Genomic DNA, 18,585 nt, shown 5'->3' with positions numbered 1-18,585 from the left:
TGTTTTTTTTTCCCAAACAGTTTGCTGCGATCAATTCTCTCACGATCAAACACCCCCAAACCTATCTATCAGGATTGCCCTAGCATGCGCTCAAGCCCCTCACACACTACTCGATCCCTACTGTATGATACTCAAAACTACTTTGGAATCCAAGGGCATAGATCAGCTCAACAGACAGTCTGTGTCGCCTCTCCCTAGAAGATAATCCATATATGATGGGCAAACACGCATTCATACAAATATGTCCAATTAGCCCAGCCTAACTTACTGTGTCCGCAAACTCCATTTCCCACTTTCTCTACTTCTCACTTCACCGTTGCTCATGCTATTCCTTCCAACACTCTGGCGACCCCGGGTAGGGGCCAATGTGCATCGGACAAGGATTTGGCGCTTTGAAACTACTATGGCGGTGATTCAGCACAGTACAGACACAGAGGGAAGGGAGGATAGCTCTGTGGCAATGTGCGGTTCTTGGAAGCAAGACCACACTGAGCAAACGCAGGTTCGAATCCCGGACCTGCACTTGAAGGGAAAAAAAAAAGAGCGTGTTATAAATAACCTGCAATGAAACTAGCGCCTAGATACCTATGGGTTATGTGCACTGTAAATAAATGCTTTAATAAATAAAGAGTAAGATAATATTTGTGTTGTTAAGAGTATGGTTTACGGCCAAGTTCAGACTGCCCTGCTGTTCCTGAGGCAGAGCTTAATGTTGCCTGACTGGGCACAGCATAACAGTTACCATTTCTAGTTGATGAGGACAATGGGAATCTCAAGCCCCTGAAATCTGAGCAGTTCAAACTTCAGATTGTTGCTGTCCCCACATTGACCACCCCATGCGCCACGGTGCAACATCAACACGCCAACATCATTATTTCCAAACGCGGTTCCATTTTTATTTATATATTTTTACAAAACAAAGAGCATTTAAAAAATAGGTTTTAAAACAAAGGCAACACTGTGGGAGCGATAACACCCAGCCTCCGCCTTGCAGGCACTTTAACACCAGCTCTGGTCTCAGTGCCCACCAGTAACAGGTTTCCTCCTATGTGTAATAAATTAAGTTTCCAGTGCAGTCTCGAGGGCAGTTCCTCTGCCCGCTGAAGGTTACGGGGGTAGCTTCCTTGCTGAACCTGCTGTCCCAAGTCACGTGGCAGACGGACATGTGCCACCTTCGCAAATCCAGTTACAGGAAGTGGCTGCCAACATCACAAGTTCTGAAATGCAAAGAAGGAGAGGGTAGTAAACGTGGGAAGGTGTCAAACGGTGTCAGCACAGCACTAGAGATACACTCTGTGGGAAACAGAGGTGTGGTAACCTGCCTGGTGGGTGGGTTAGGAGGCCAGCCACACTGGGGCCATGGCGCCACAGTCGACCAGGACATCACTTGAGCAACATGCACATCTCCAGGCCTCTAGCACCTTGATGCCTTTGGGCCTTAGTTCACACTCTACAAATACCCCAGACATATACTACTGTGGTGGGAGGCGGGTAGGATTTTTGCAAAGTGGTTTATGTGTATGCATTGTTCTTCCAAACCTGTCCCACCAGCGCTCCAGTCAGAAGCCCCCCATTGTGGAAATACTCGGGGTCTTTGTCGCCCACCACCTGAAAACCCAGAGATTTTCAGGTCCAGGTCTTAGTGTGCTGCTGCCTGTTGGCAAAGCTTAAGATGTCTGCCTGCCTCAAGGGAAAAGTGAATTTCCAGAACTCGTTACCCAAACAGACATGAACAGTGTAGTAGGATAATAGAAATGGAAGAGAAAAAAATAATCATGCTTGCACTTAAAATGAACATGATACAAGGCTGACAATTACATTTCACTAAATTATATATCACAAATGTTTGAACTCGGAATGACAAAATGCTAATCTGGCTGAGAAAGAAATGGACCGTGTGACTCAGGCGGTGCAGATTGCAACAGGATGTGCATTAACCCACTTTCCTATCTTGCCCGATTCAAGTTAAAAGCAAGTGTAAAATCATTCCTCGACGTTTCATTTTAAGCTGGGAATGCCAATGAATCCATGGACTAGTTCTGTGTGTCAAGAGCAGACATCTAGTTGCATGTTTCATCAACGCAGCCGGCACATTAACCCACCAAGCCAACATACTATAAGAAAGTAGCAAGGGACAAAAGGTGATCGTGATTCTTTAACCATGTTATATAGTGCACACCAATAACGGGCTGGTCTGTTGCAACTTAGGAAAAGTGTCCACTATCGCCCAACTGAAAGGGTTAATTAAACTGGTACGCAAGGAAATGCAAAATAAAAAAAATAAAAACCAGGAAACAAGCCTTCTGTTGCTATGCACAGTCTACTAAAACACCATCTCTGATTACAAATGCCAAATGCCATATCATAACATCTCTGTGATAACCGAGACCTCACCAATGATCTAGCGGTTTAGGAAGAGCCACAACACCCCATTCTTTCCTCAACACATATGCACCACCTAGGCGCCTTGGATGCTCACATCACATCACATCTAAACCCCACAGCCGGAAAACAAACAATACAACCTAGAGGCCTTAGATCACATTTAATCCACATGGTATCAATGTTTGCGACCACTTTGTAAGGCACATGCAGGGACTTTTGAGGTAAGCCCTTACTTCAGCCCAACTCATTCATTATGGTAGATAGTTCGAAGGACACCAATTAAAACGATGATCGCCGAGTTAGCGTCAGGTCAAGGGACTCTAAGGATCGCAATCGTTTTATCTTAGCATTTTTTTTAACGAACACTTATATTCAAATATAAATGATAACGCTCACGTTTATGGGATTTGATGGACCGCCGTCTGACATGGGTCGAAGTTTAAGAATGTGATATGTCAATTCATGAGGTAGCCTACCAGTGTAAGAATACTAAACACAGTTAATAATGTATTTTTAAACGAACCATGACCCATATTAGGGTTGGGACTGAGGAGTTTATAAGTAATAAGGCAAATGGGAACATGCCATGACCGCTTTGAAATGAAACATAGGAACATAAGTGTCCCTGTAAAATAGGTGCCACATATCTTTAACAAACCAGGAATCAGGAGCTCCATTAGCATATAAAAGTGTGGACTGATTAAGAGTGAGTGAGTGTGAGATCAGTATGCATGACAATGAAAAATGTATTACAGACGGGATTCTAACCTGGGACCTTTAAGGAACCAAGACTTTACTCAACAATGAATGAACTCTAATTGGACATATGGTAAGATATATCAAAATGACATTGATCACCACCTTACTTTTGTCTACTGATGGAGTGGGACAATACGTCTTCTAGCAAGCACATTGCATCACCTGGGCATGCAATGGGAATATATGTATATTAAGAAATATAAGCAACATTCCATCCAATACCATGGGGCAAGAACCAAACCAAATATTTTCACTTAAACAGATGTGATTTTTCAAATGTTACGGCATTTTCGGGTGCTATGAATCAGTCGTTGTACGAATGCCTACTAATTTAGCTTGAATTTATAAATAGAGACAAACCTATGAATAACTAACTAAGTTTAATTGAAGATCGACATTTGCGATTACTTATTTTTTTTATTTTAGGTTTTGTTTCTCATTTTCTTTTCTGTGTATGAACGTTATCTATCCAACCAAATACCCCGCCCTACTCTCTTGTCTGTACACAACATGAAATATATGTGCATATGTGTTTTGTGTTTATATGAAGAAAAAGGAATACATGCCCCGATTTGAAAAAGTATCTTGTGAAGCCGAAACACATGTCATGTAAAAGGGCACTCCTTTGGGAGATTGGATTCAACCGTTTGAAGTATAAATCAAGGACTTTGAAATCAAATAATGTGTGGCGCAGTTGATTTGTGTGAAAACAATGATTATATACATAATCTATGAGGTGGGGTGGTGGCTCCTCCGAACCCTTTCACACTCGCGCAACACTTATATACTAATAATTAAACAGGTCGCAAGGCCGAAGAAGTTGCAACCCCCTGAAAAAGAACCCCCCAAATTACACATTGTAAGACATGCTGGGAAGTGCACCTACATTTTTAATTATAATGCCAACCAATTTTAGTAAAAATCTGCATTACAGCATCCGTCACATTTTAATATGCCTCCGAGTACAACCCACATTTCTTACATTATTATTGTCACATTCCCACCTTACCATTAGGATGTCATCATGACATATTTCATTTTCGCATTGAAATTGGAGACAATAGATGCACACGGACGGTATTAGTATATGTGTTTGAATATATATTTGGCCGAATGGTACATTTGACTGAATTTGGCCTGTACCATTCGACCGGATATATTTGAGCAAATTGGCTCATACACACCGAACATGTAGAGCGGGGGTGTCCCCTGTTCCCCATGGATATTGGCGGCGGGGAAAAAAAAAAGAAAAGAGGGACCCTGCAGCGTCGGATCTGATGCCGCGGGGTTGAAGCCGATTAGGCGGCGAGCGAGTAGGTAAGGAGGGAACAGGGGATCCGGGGAAGGGGGCTGGGTAGTGGTGTTTGATCATTTGAGAATTGATCACATGCGGGCTATTTTTTTTTTCTGAACAGTTTGCTGTGATCAATTTCATATGATCAAACACCCCTAAACCACACGCACGCACTGAAATAACAAACAAAATGTCGGACGGCGTGCATTGACATCACCAACGCAGTGACATCATTACGCACGCCAGTACCAGTGTCATTTTTCGTATTTAAGGAGGTTCCTTGGACACAGTCACCCACACCCGATGGATCCTGTTGTCCGGAGACGGGCATCGAGAAAAATAAGGTAAGGGTCACCCAGAGTCTAGCATGGAGAACCTCCACTACCTTTTAACCCTAATCCCACCAGAATTAGTTAACAGAGCAATAAACTAAGCTTTGAAACTGATAAGTTCCTTTGTAGAAGTGCTTCCCTACAGGAGAACAGGATAAGGCTGCTGCAATAGAAATGAGACCCCCAGAAGACCTAGAAAAAACAAGGTATGTCATGTGTCCCTATAACTAACATTGGAAGCCAGAAACAGCACACAAGAAAAATGGTAGCAAAACGTTTATCTTGTTCTATAGGTCACCAAAGACCCACACTGGTCTACAACATAGACCAACCCATAGGTTGACAGCGCCAGACAAAGCAGATGAAGCCGATAAAGAAGAGACAGAAGCCAAGGCGGGTAAATCTCTTACCTACATAGAGAACCAAATGAGGGGTACAATACCCCCAACCACTGACAGAATACATTCGGTTATCTCCCCCCAAAAAAAAAAAATGGTCCCTGAAGATGGTCTAGGCGACCGAAATGCATTGGATATCATAAAACTGCCTATGTCTGCAAAATAATGAAATCTTAATCTTTTATGAAAAACAAATCAAAGACTACAAAAGTCATTGTTGAATGTTAATTTATGTCACAGATTACTGGCAAATGTTGAAAAATCACGTAATTGAGAGAAATCATATGTGGCACTTCCACCCTTTGTCCTTCCAGACGTCGGGTAATTCCAACCCAGACAGCATTCTTTAGCACTATTATGAAGTGTGCCCATTGCATATTTGTATTTGCACTTGTTAACAGGGGTGGACTGGAAACCTAAAGAGGCCCTGGAAATAATGTTCAAAGTGGCCCCATATTTTCAGCAAGCCCAACCCTTTTCCTATGGGAAAATGTGGAATTACCACTCAAGAGGCCCAGGGTGCAGAGGCCTACCAAGAAATCTCCAGAGTTCCCTAAAGGCCAGTCCGGCCCTGCTTGTTAAGCATCCCACACAGTCATGTTACAGCCATCTTGCTCCCTCACACAATAGAGCAGTTACATTTTCCCAATTAGACTTGCTGGTTGATGTGGGCTTGAGAGCCACGAATAGTGGATTAACTTGCACTTGACATTTGGCAGCCCGATTGTTTTTCGGAATGTGCCCCCCTCTCTGTAGAAGTAGATCCATCGCCTGTCTGGCAGTTGCCTACCAGCCCTGACCGATCAGTCAACAGTTTGCTTCTTGGGACTTGTAGTTCAGCTTATTCCATAGGTCTGCGCTCCAAATCAAATGCAAAGTGTCACCATCCAAAAAACAAACGCTGACCAGTGATCCGCATTCTCACCACGATTACCCTACTCTAACCGGTGGCTGTGAAGCAGAGATGTCGATTCCCCTATGCTGTGTGTCTCTGCATTCATACTGTATGCGTTTTCCACTATAAGTAACCGCAGAATACAAGGAAAAAAGAAAATCGTGATTAGATGGACTGCTCACACATGAGACATTGGACAATCTCAGCGGTCTGGACTATTTGCATGTCAAGGTGCAGAACACAATTAAAATTATATTTGAGCCTTCTGAATTATCTTGTATACATGTAGCACCTAATAAAACATAACATTAATAAATATATATTGTGTGCAGCAGGTTGCTTTATTTGTTGGATTTTCTTTGCGAGGTGTTACCTGCGTCAATCTTTCCGCAGCGCCTTGAGATCTAAACCAGAAATACAACCATGCCACAGGTCAGGTGTGAGTGGTGCACTTTCTGCACTCATATCTTTGCTTTTCATTCATAATCTGGACTTGTAAGAAGAGACCAAATACAAAAAGGAGGTGTCAAGTGATCGTCTAGGAAATGGCCCGTAGGCGGCGACATTGCCCAGAAAATGCACTCAATAAAATCAAACACTTTCCCAAATATTCTATGATGGGAGTTTATAATATGAAACTATAACCCTCCTAGAATATTTTGGAAAAGTATTTAAGGGGTAGATGAAAAGAAAGTCTGCTTTCTGGTGATGTTTTGCAGGCGACATTATCACACGGAAACAGAGGATACAGGGCTGTATGCCTTCGTCACTTGCGACACTGGGGCACCTTGAGAGGTCTGTATAATCTGCTATGAGCTGGCTTTAATATTAATGAAGGCGGATTGCTTTTGCCATTATTTGAAACTACCATATTGTAAAATGCATAACCCCCATCAGAATGACCAGCACCAATATTAGCACTTTCCATGAAGAGTGGGAATTCTGCGCATGAAAGCATCACTTGGGAGATGAAGCTGTTCGCAGAGCCCGATTGCCATACCTTGGTGCCTGTTAGGCAGCCTTTATCTGCCAATAGAGCTGGAAATCACAGGCCCAAGGAAAAGACACAGCATTAAAATAGAATTGAAAGCCTGGCAGGAGGCACAGTCAAGACAACTCTGCTCTGAACACACCATCAGGCTCCAGAGTCTTAAGACTTCACATCTCAGGAAACATGAACAACATTTTTTTCCTGGGGACTCCAGAGTCATGAAACTAACTCTATTACCCGTCAACCTGAGAACCGCAGTTCCATAAATACTGTCAGCCCGGACGAAATACGGGGAGGAGGCAACTCTTTAACCGAAGCATATGCCCTTTGTCCCAGTTGGACACCAGGGTACCGTATATCTGTAGTGGGGAGCCCGCAGCACTGACCTGGCCAGGAGTAGAACTTTTCCGATAGACAAATATCATAATGGGCGCACAGGTCAACTAACCATCCCGCCCCTCCATCATCCAGAATATTTGTCCTTGTGTCAATGTCTGGACCAGCCTGGTGAGGTTTCGAAAGGAGGGGCCCATTTTGATTGGTTCTTCTGAACTTTAACTAGCTTTCTTTATCATAAATTATGCAGATTGAGGGGAGATCTTTGAACATCCCTGATCACTGCTGGATGCAAGAAGAGCCGCCAGGGCAGCATACTGCCAGCTTCTCAAACCTGGCAGCGGCAAGATTCTGTTGCACCAGGTCTGCTGCCCAACTCTGCCTTTGTTCACCAAGTTGTAATGTCCCGGAAGGTCATTCAGCTGCCTGTGCCTCTGCGGGTACGCACCCTTCCCTTTCTTGGCTCTCCTGCTTTTTAACTGCTCCGATTCTCTCCCATGGGCTGGTAAAACCTTCTCCCTCTTCTTCTGATTCGGTGCTGCTCAAGCATCAGCACTTGGCCCCCTACTATTCTCCGTTTATACCACTCCCCCCTCCTCCATCGCTTCATAATTTGGTTCAAGTTGCCAATTCTATGCGGACGGCTCACATCCTTCATTTTAATTCCATCAATGACCAACTGCACTCTTCAGTCTCCAATGTAAGGAAACCATGGTATCAACAGTAAGACAACACACACAAGTGATCACAGTTCAACATTGTTTATTGACTTAAAAAGGCTTTGAAAAATGCCTATCTAATCGTAAATCTACAAATGGGAGCAAGCTACGACCATCAAATAATAATAACAGTCCTAGTGGTGTCTTGCCAAAACAAAAGGGCCTATACTAATAAACCTATTGCCAATCCTTACTTCTAAATACGAATAGTGTGGGGGATAGTGTTTATGACAAAAGAAAGAAGTGTTCAAAAATGATATGTCAGGATGTTCAGCCGGTTGGCCTCCCTTACCCACGTTTTCAGCACGGGGCAAGGCAGTTCACTTGAGCATAGTACTGTCTCTGCCTTCTTTAGCACAAAGATACAGTTCGATCATTAGCATCAGGACCTCCTGTACGCAAGTTTCGCTGCGTCTCAAAGTCTCTTCATTCAGAGGGCCTGATGCAACCAAAAAAAAGGGCAAATTCTTTTCCTCTTTGGATTTTCACAAGTATTCACTATCGGTGATTCACTATTTACCCGGATCCGCCCCCCCCCCCTCAGTCGGGCTCAGCTGCCTTTTCTATTTTTTATTATAGTGTTTGGCTTACATAAAAGCTTTCACTTGTTTAAAAACATCCGGACACGAAAATAAACATCAAAAGAAAAATACATTTGTGCGAGTACAGAACAAGGGGATTTACACTCCCCATCTTCATCAGAACGAAAACCTGAAACTTCATAGTTTATAATACATGGTATACGCCAACCCAAATCAGTTGAGTTGAGAGCCCACCCCTTAGGTAAAATCAGGGTAGCTGGGTTGGAGGCCCCCATGACTCCCCAATTTAAGCACCAAATCAGAAATTCATATGGTCTCACTGGACAGTCCTCAAAAAATATCATACAGTTATTTAGTCAGTGAAATAATCAGGGACACACTTTCACCACCCATGATCTTACTCCACCAATTATCAGGGGTTAGCGTAGTCGTGCTGTTCAAAATGTTACCAAGATACATTTTCTTCTCAGTCAGCCCCTGACAACCCAGAATCAGATGGTACGACGACTCTTCAGTGCCTGGTCTGTTACAGAACCTACAGTTTACATCCGGATCCTGACATATCGTCCTGTTCGTCAGAATTTCCTTTGTAGGCAGTAGGTTTAATCTGAACTTCAATAATTTAGACCGAGTTGAACTACAAGGGAACAGTAAGATATCTTGGGATGGTATTCCAGTGTTTGCATTCCACTTTGAAATTACAGTAGGTCTTGTATTACTCCCTTACTATTTTCGTGTCAACCCAGTCCCTTCTCCATAGCTTGATTTTGACAGCATCTGGGTTGTTCAACAATTCAGATAACCTTAAATCCTTCAGGATTTTGGCACACGGCGAGTTCCAGATGTTCAAGATAGGTACACTTTTGGCCCGTAGGGCCTCTTTCAAGATCTTACACCCTCTTACTGAGGGTTCTATTCTACACTTCCTATACAGAGACAGTTTTCCACTCCATCACTGCACACAGAGATGCAAGACCCAACTCGTATCTTACTGCGGGCATTGGCGTACACCTATACAGGTCTAAGTTTAGTTTATTTTCTTTTCTTATATAGCGCACTTAACCCAGAGGTATCTAGGCACTTTTCCTCGAATGTACACCTTTGTTACAAATGGCAAAAAGTATTACAGGAGCACAGTGTGTTCATGCATTAAGAACAAGATACGATAAATATACAAATGTACAAATATGGGCCTTGGCCGTATGTTCCAAGTCAGAGTTGTACGACTTGACCGAAGCAGAGAGATATGCAGATGAGGGTATAGAAAGAAAGAAAATCCTGGTAAAGGCGAACGCTTAGTGTTACAAATCTAAGCATGAGTTCTATGAGGTGCACAAGGGCTAGATTATTAATTAAATTAGCAGGGAGAAGAGCCAGGATTTTACCTTACTTCTGAAGGACAGAAAGGATGGTTCTGCTCTGAGAGCAGGGGGTAGAGAGTTCCAGGTCTTGGCTGCCAGTACTGGGAAGCTGGACCCACCTGCTTTCTGAAGCTAACACTCTCCGCCAGAACCTACCCTTTAAGGTCATCCACCAAGCACGATCCGTTGCGAGGAATGCCTCTGAGCCATAGGTAGCGATGGACATCATCTTGGCTTTGTTAAATTTAACCACCGGGATTAAGGAAAAACACCCAAATCCTTTTAATAGGATCTGCGCTTGTGATGTCAGGTGTGTAACCTTCAATTTATGTTGGGCGATCCTAGGCTAGTGTTAACCAACATACCCAGGTACACAAAGGAGGCAGTCACCGTTAATGGTTCCCCATTTATATGCCATAGTGGTCTAGATTTGTTCCTTCCTACAGCAGGCTCCAAGATTAGAATTTCTGCTTTAGGGACGTTGATCCTGAGTTTGTTGAGTTTGACGTACTTCTGCAACTCATTCAGCTGACATTGGAAACTAATGGGTGTTTAGGCAATTAAGAAAACGTCATCCGCGTGGAGCAAATGTCCCATGCACCACCATTTAGCATAGGAGGGAACGCTCTTGCCTTATCCAGTGATTGACCCAAATAAGATATGAAGAAGTTAAACAGTAAACAGTTCCGGAGCCAAGGGGCATCCCTGTTTAAGACCGCAGCTTGTGACTATTGATTTTGAGAGGCGTCCCCTAGCCTCTAGTCATACTCTAAAACTTGTTCCAGAGTAGAGACTGTATTGCTTGAAACAGTTCGCCCGGGCAGCCACCCTTCCTTAACTTGTCCCACAGCAGCTGACAAAAAAGCCTGTTCGAGGTCTAAGAACACCAGGTATATATGTTTTTTGTTTGCCGGATCCCTCATCTTCATAATATTCAGCAAAAATACATTTAATGATGTCCCAGCCTGCTTAACAAAGCCTGATTGATGGAGGTCAAAGCTTGCTGAATCTGAAATCCTCAGCAGTAATTCTGCATAGATTTTACTGATACTAAGTGAAAGGGAAAAACTCAAGAGCACAGAGGGGACAAATGAGTTGCAGAACTGTCAAACAAAAAGGGGGGTCCCCTCAATGAACAAATTAAAAATTTGATTCTATGGAGCCACATTCCTGCTAGAACATGTGGCTATCATCAACTAAATTTGAATAAATCTGCAGTGGGACACACAATTGAATATAAAATAAATTATTTATTCAGTAGGCCCATGGGTCCAACAACAATACATATCAACAAAGTAATACAATCTGCTTCAAATTATACAGATGCAATGAATAGGTAGAAACATGTTAATAAAACCACATCTCAGACCGGTGAATCAGAACAAATAATGCATATTGGCTGGGCTATTGTACAGGCTAGAACACCAGTATGCAATTTGATTTTTTTTTGTAGCGAAAACAAATTTTATTAATCCCAAGTCAGAGACATAATATCGCAACAAAGGAATAGCTGCACTTACAAGTCAATCTTGTTAACAGACCAAAGGACTGAATCCTATACTGCTGACCCTGTCTGACTAAATTTAGAAGAGTACATAAATGCCAATGTTGCATGAATAGTAAGTAAACAAATAAATGATCAGATCTAGATATACTCCCAGGTCTACGTTCGATATACGTGAACTGATCCCGGAGAGCTATATGATGACAGGGTTGTCAAGACAGAACGTTTCGGCAGAGGATGAAGTTGACTGTCTTCTTCAGGACCCTAAGGGAAGTTGGAGCTGGTACATGTATTATTTGAAAGCTTAGCTAAAGTGAAATTGGGCAATTAATGACCACAAAATGTTTCACGGGCGGGACTGGTGTCCTAGTTGAGTATCTCATTCAAACCTCAAATAATTAGGGTAGATCTTGCTAGATATTTTCCTCTCTGTATGTACGAACAGAGGCAAGCAAAGATCCCTTCACCGTCGGTGAGTGTGATATTAGCCTGCAGCTCCTCAGGAACGTCTCGTTTAAATCAAGGCGTACAGACAGTCCATATGTCTAGTAACAGCTGTGCCAAGGCTAGGATACGGCCAGCCGCACTGAGTGTGCTGAATATAGATTCAAATCTCAGCGAACAGAGCTTCCGCCTGCAAGGATAATGGAACGTCACATTTTACCGATGACATCCAGCAGGGCAATGGGCCAATAGTTGGAAGATTAATACGGGTGCCCTTTTTGAAAATCAGAACTATTATAGATGTTTTCCAAGAGTCCAGGACCCACCCCAGTTTACCAATCTTTCAAAATAGGACCTCAAGAAAGTCTGCCCAGGCTCCGCTTTAAGCATCACCTTAGTCAGGCCATTTGGCCCCAGACCTCTGGAGTTGCTTGCCTTAGATATTAGATCAAGGATGTCATCTTTGTCAAATCCCAAGGTCCATGGTTTAACTTCGGGCGTTGGTGACGTCCCACCCACTTCCCGCTGGGGCCCAAAAAGAGGTCAGTGTAGTGTTCCACCCATCTTTTGTCGGCTACTGAGTTTACTTGGATTGCTCTAGGATCCGAACCCATTGAATTTATCAGCTTCCACATCTCAGCTACGTTTTTGTTTTTCATCTGGTGTAACACTGATTCAGAATCGGCTTGGTCCAACTTCCATTTATATGACCTCAGCCGATATTGCTGATGGAGTTTCCTCAGCTTCTCTCCCATTGAGTAGCCTTTGACTAGCCAAATGTGCTCTAAAGATCCTCTTTTCTTTCGAGTTGTCCCCAATGTACGTGCGTTTTGGAACACATTCAGTTTTGGTTCGCTCTGCCTACCACAGAAAAAAAGTCTTATCAGGAGTCTAAGATGGTTAATGTCCTCCTCAGAGGGCAGACTTGAATTACCCCTCTCGTTCCCCCATAATCTTGTTTGCAAGGACTAGATTTCCCTAGATATCATTCGTAATCTATTACAGCCTTGAGTAATCTTCAAATCGTGGGTGAAATGTTCCTTAGGAGGAGCTATGCTGGTAGATCAAGATATGTATAAAACGCTGTGGTCACTTCTTACAGTGTCTCTAAATTCAGTAGCTTCTCGGTTACAAACACGTAGTCAATTGTGCTAGACATCCCCTCAACTTTCCATGTGGTCCCCCCCGCCCACCCGAGATGTCACCCTTCACCTGACCGTTCAGTTTGTGTAAACCTCTCTTTGACTTCTTGGACCCACAACCCCCTATTAGATCCCACAGCCACCCGTTTACCACACCCTCCCTCGAAGTCTGAGAGATTGAAGTCCCCACAAACTATAATCTCAGAGCCAGGCTGTACTTCCAAGCATTTATTTAGGGTGTCAGCAAAGGTGCCCATAAAAAGCTTGACACCGTCTTGCCTGGTTTCCAATACAGATAATATGTAGGAGTCGCTTCCCTGGTTGTGTGCAACTTCAATGGACACCATCTGTATGATAAGTTGTCCCCCAACTCTACGGCCATCGATATGCCCGACGATGGTCTCCCTTTTGGCACCTTTATGGCGGGGTTCAATGTAATGGAGTAGCCTTCCATTACAGGAGGATCGCATAACCGCCGATCGCCCTTTACTTCTGAGTACTCTGTCCTCCTTTGGCTTCAAAGGCTCTGTCCTCACCTGGCTCTCCTCTTACCTCTCAAATCGTTCCTATGCAGTCTCTTGTGGCGGCCACACCTCTTCCAACATCCCCTTGGACCATGGTGTCCCTCAAGGCTCTGTACTCTGACCTTTTCTTTTCTCTCTTTACACCTCCCTCCTCGCTCCCGTCATCTCCTCCTTCGGCATTTCCCACCACTTCTATGCTGATGACATCCAACTCTTTCTCTCCTTCTCCTCCTTCACTCCTGATCTTCATCACTCCTTATCTTCCTGCCTTAGTGCTATTAAAAACTGGATGTCATCCCATTTTCTCTCCCTCAACACTGACAAGACGGAAGGCCTTTTCTTTCCTTCTAATACACTCTCCCCTTCCCCTCCTCCATCCATCCTCTTTTCCCATGCCAATCTCCCCATCTCTACCCCTGCCCTTAATCTTGGTCTCCACTTCGACTCCTCCCTCTCCTTCTCCCACCACATTTCTCTCACCTCACGCTCCTGCCGGCACCATCTCTACAACATTCGCAATATCCGATCCTCCCTCACCTTCCACGCTTCTAAACTATCTCCTCCCACATCTTCTCCCGTCTCTTCTACTGCTCTTCTCTCCTCTTTGGACTCCCTGCTTCTCATCTGACCCCCCTCAAATCCATCTACCACTCCTCTATCTGTACTCTCTGTCTACTCGGCCCTCGCAACTATTTCCTCCTTGCTCTCTCAACTTGGCGGGCTTCCCTTCCCCTCCCAATTTAAATTCCAATTCCTCTGGTCTTCAAATCACTCGATGACCTTGCTCCCCACTATCTCTCTTCTTTTCACTGCTTTTACACTCCCTCTCATCCTCTCCGCTCTGCTGACCTCTTCTTGCTCACTGTACCCCCGTCACCATGTGCAGCCTCTCGCTTCCGTTCCTTTCAGCTCTTGGCCCCCCTACTTTGGAACTCCTTACTCTCTCTATCTGCTCTATCCCCCCTACAACCCCTTTCGCACCTCCTTGAAAGCCCTTCTTCACTCCCCCCTTGACCTTCTACCATCTCCCCTCTCCATCTCCCTGTCCCTCATACCTTCCCTTCTCCTCCCTTCTCAAATCCACCTGACCTTATATCTCATATCTGACTTTAATGCTCCTCTTACTTTCTACCTCCTCTCCCTTCCTTCTTTCCATTCCATCATCTCCACTTCCAAGGAAACCGTTCTACATATTAAATCGTTGTTTGTATCATGATTGTTAACTTGCTTCTACCATTATTGTATCTTGTTATATTGTAAAGCGCTTTGGCTTAAAGCGCTATATAAAATAAACAAGTTTCCTGTAAACATATAACCGAAGCTTTGCTTGCATGGGGGATTCCTAAACCAAAAAGATGCTTAAAGCCAGGGTGTTCCATGAAATCAGGTTAATTTCCCCCTCCGTAGGTGTTATTTCATGCTAATTCTTTGTTTTTTTGACCAAGGTCTCAGAGCCATGCCCACGAGATCTTATCAAAGCCCCTGTTTGACATGTCTCTGGAGGTAACTTTCCTCTGCTGCTTCTGAGGGCCACCAACAGTTTTAATAAAATCCCTGGGCTGGGTCTCTCTTCCCGTTTGGGACGTAGGCTGGTTGCTCTCCGTCAAAATCTTGACCAGATTGGGCTCATTTGAACCATCCACCCGGGCCTACTCCCTCAGGCCAGGAGCTGGTTGATCTAGGCTATGCAGGGACCCATCCCCCCACCATTCCATGACCCCCCCCCCTTTCCCTTACCCCCAATGTTACAGCCTCACTCTACCAGGTGGCCAGGTTTGTAAGGTCGAATCCCAGTGAGAGCAGCCCTGCCGCCTCATCTAATAGCAAACCTTTGACACGGTTAGATGCCAAATATATGTGCACTTTGTCTACACAGTTGTCAAACGGAAAAGCTATCAGATAGATTTCCCATGTTTCAATAGGCCTCAGTTTCGGGATACAAAGAAAATGTCTTAGTGTGTTGTGCCTATTCAGGATGAGGCCATCTGACAAACTGAACAAACGTTCCAGGCGGACACTGTTTTTGATCAACCTTCCATATTACCCACTCCTTTTCCATCAGATGGATGCAGGTCTTTCTCACTGCCAATGAGTGGACACCCATCCTGTCCTGACGGGGTTTTGAGCTCTTGATTGGTTCTTTGGATTGGTGTCGCCTTAGTCTCAGGAGCATTGCACGAAATCCCCATTGAAATGCCTACAGCCCCTGTCCCCTTGGTACTGGTTGGATTTGAACATACAATTTGGGCATCATATCTGGTTTCTTTGTAAGACTGTTCTGTCAGTCCAACCCTTTTTTCCAATAAAGCATTGCGCTTTTGCTCCATTGTCATGATGGGCTCCATGGTACTCGGCGGTGTGTTGGATAGACCGACCACCGCTGTGGTGAATTGCCCGGTTGTTTCACTCTCACTTGCTGCTTCAGTTTGTGGAGAGATTCGGCTCAACACGTCCTGTTTTGTAGCGGTGGCCATGGGGCCCACATCCAACCCCACCGCAGTTCTAGACTTAATGGTTCATAGGGGCCGATCCCTCTGCTCAGGCTGAGAAGGCAGGCTCGGTCATTTCACCCTCTTGAGCTTGGCCCTTCCAAGGAGGTATGTGATAGACTGAAGTTTGACTGAAGCCGACAGCAAGGTTTCTCCCTCCGAGATTTCCACCCCCTGTTCCAGAGCAACCAAGATGCTTCCTTGCAAGCCTTCATTGGTACCGACACCCCTCATCGGCAGTAGACCCCTCTGATTTTGCTTAGGGGAGCTTGGAAGAGATCAATTCCTCTGAAATTTTCTAGCTCCATTCGATCTCTCTCTTTTGCCTGGGGGCTCATTCTTTTACTTATTTGATATGTGGGATTGAGTGAGTCTCGCCGTCTGCTTTTTGGGCTTTTTCCTTCCAAAAATAGGATATTCTCTGTGGGAAGAGTCAACTACTTCCACCCCAAGTTAGTTTAAAACCACCACATCTTCAGTAGCGTTGCATTGAGCTAACCCATCGGCTGTGTTCAAGGCGGGGCAACCTAGATTGACACAACGTCCTTTTGTCTGGTCCCCGGGCCTTTGAGCCTCTGTTGGTGGTGCCAAAGCCAGACTCTGAATTACCAGAGATGACACCTCCCCACCAAGGCCCTCGACAGGGCTCGTGATAACCCTGGTTGGCATTTCAGAACATCCAGGGTCCGGTTCCTCCTCCCTTGCCACCTAGGCTTGAGGGAGGGTACTAATTTCCTCTTACTCATGCCTTGGTGGTTTACTCCTACGGCGTTCCCCAATCAGAGATTCCAAGGTCGATTTTAGGGAGCTGGCATTCGCCTCCAGGCTTTTCTCATATGCACCTTGGGCGAGGTCACAAAACCTTTCAAGAAGATAAGTTTGGAATGCATGATGGCTAACATTGAGTGGTCTTTTAAGTTGTCATTAAGATTCCCATATTGTGTTAGAAACTGGGCCAGCGAGCTATTCAGTGTTGAAATCATAACCGTGTCTAAACAGACACCCCCTCCCCCATTTCTTCTCTTTGGTTTGCTGTGGTTGTAAATGGTCCTCCTTTTTATCCTACTGCAGACTACCTTTCAAGAGGCTACCCCTTGTAACACGGGAATCCACCGCGTGTACTGCGACTTCAAAGCCTCAGTACAGCCTTTCGATGAAGGGAGCCGTTCACATGGCTTATCCAAAGAAGGGGTGGGTAGGCCTCCCCTGGGGCTTACAAAATCGTCTGCCGCCTCACAGCAAAGCTCCACATTTGCTGGGGAAACCTTTGGGACATCCATGCACCGAGTGCCTTTCCCTTTGTGAGGCATCCCTGCCTCATCTACTGATGGCCGCCATACAAGCCATTCCAAGATGGCCGGCTGCAACACAAGCACTGGATTGCTTTGTGCTCCGAATGAAAAAGGCATCCGATTGGCCTAACCCCATTTAATTTGGCCAATAGCATAGCCAGCAGGCAAAGCCGGCCCACTCCCAAAGGCCCCATTCCTAAGGCTCCTGTTTTAGCCGGACCGAGCATGGATGAGCACTGAGCAGCGTTGCTAGCAGACCACTTCTAACGTGTAGCGTTCGTAAAGGCCGTTTCCTCCTACAATGATAAGCCTTTGTCTTAAATCCCACCACAACTAGACGATCTCGACCCACGTCCTCAGACTGCCTAAAGTTCCTGGTGACTTATGCTGCGTGTAACGCACACAATCTCGACCCCCATGTGCCCTCATGAGTTACTGCTGCTGCATTCCACAAATGCTATCATCTATGTTTACAATTTAAGCTTGATGCACCCTGCAATGCAAACTGATTGCCAATGCGCCTTTCATGTGCCTTTAAATATGCTTTGCAACTAGCAATTTCCCTGCCCTCAAAGCAACATTAGATGTGCTTTAAATTGATTTTACATGCGTCTTGCATTTCTGACATTAGAGGTGCTTTCACATTGACTTTACATATCTTCCGCACTTGTGAAATGTAACGTGCTACATGTGTTTAGCCCGCACAACTGCAGACTAACAATGCTGCGTGCCCTTACCTTGCCTATTCACTGCCCTTCTCACTCAAGAGTCACGTCCTCTAGAAATTGCCTACTTGGCTTGTGCACCCAAGTCCCAACGACCAAACACAACCAGGCCAGCTTCACTATACGATAAGACATGATATATTTTATTTATATCGCGCCCATACACAAGTGTTTCAGAGCGCGACGAGGCAGGGGAGGGGGAAAAAGGGAGGACAAAACAACGATCTTACTAGGCCCAGTGACATTGAGGACGTGCAACCGCAGGGGAGTAGGGAGGGGGGAAATTGCAAAGGGGAGGGGAGGAGTGGAAAGTGCTGAACATGTGATCAAAATAACAACAAATACTGCTGCCAGCAGGTGGTAAGTGTTAATGTTAACGTTAAAGGATATTTGTACAGCGCACTATCATCACCGGAATGGTCCCCTGGCAGCTCTGAAAAAAAAGGGAGAGGA

The 18,585-nt window shown here is 44.8% G+C and overlaps 1 protein-coding gene across 3 annotated transcripts in view; it reads right to left on the bottom strand.

Moving 5' to 3' along the window:
• Nucleotides 1–871: 871 nt before the first annotated feature.
• LOC138472085 (tyrosine-protein phosphatase non-receptor type 11-like) overlaps nt 872–18,585 on the bottom strand; it is a 532,490-nt gene continuing 514,776 nt past the window's right edge. For all 3 annotated transcript variants that reach the window (XM_069610075.1, XM_069610076.1, XM_069610077.1), the window contains exon 16: nt 872–1,217. The gene's annotated coding sequence lies outside the window, so the exon portion shown is untranslated. The remainder of the gene's footprint in view (nt 1,218–18,585) is intronic.

The sequence above is a fragment of the Ambystoma mexicanum genome, chromosome 8 (assembly GCF_040938575.1).
Source record: "Ambystoma mexicanum isolate Mex_15411 chromosome 8, UKY_AmexF1_1, whole genome shotgun sequence".
Lineage (NCBI taxonomy): Eukaryota > Metazoa > Chordata > Amphibia > Caudata > Ambystomatidae > Ambystoma > Ambystoma mexicanum.
Note: the sequence above shows the minus strand (reverse complement) of the source record. Positions and strands in the feature narration are given on the sequence as shown.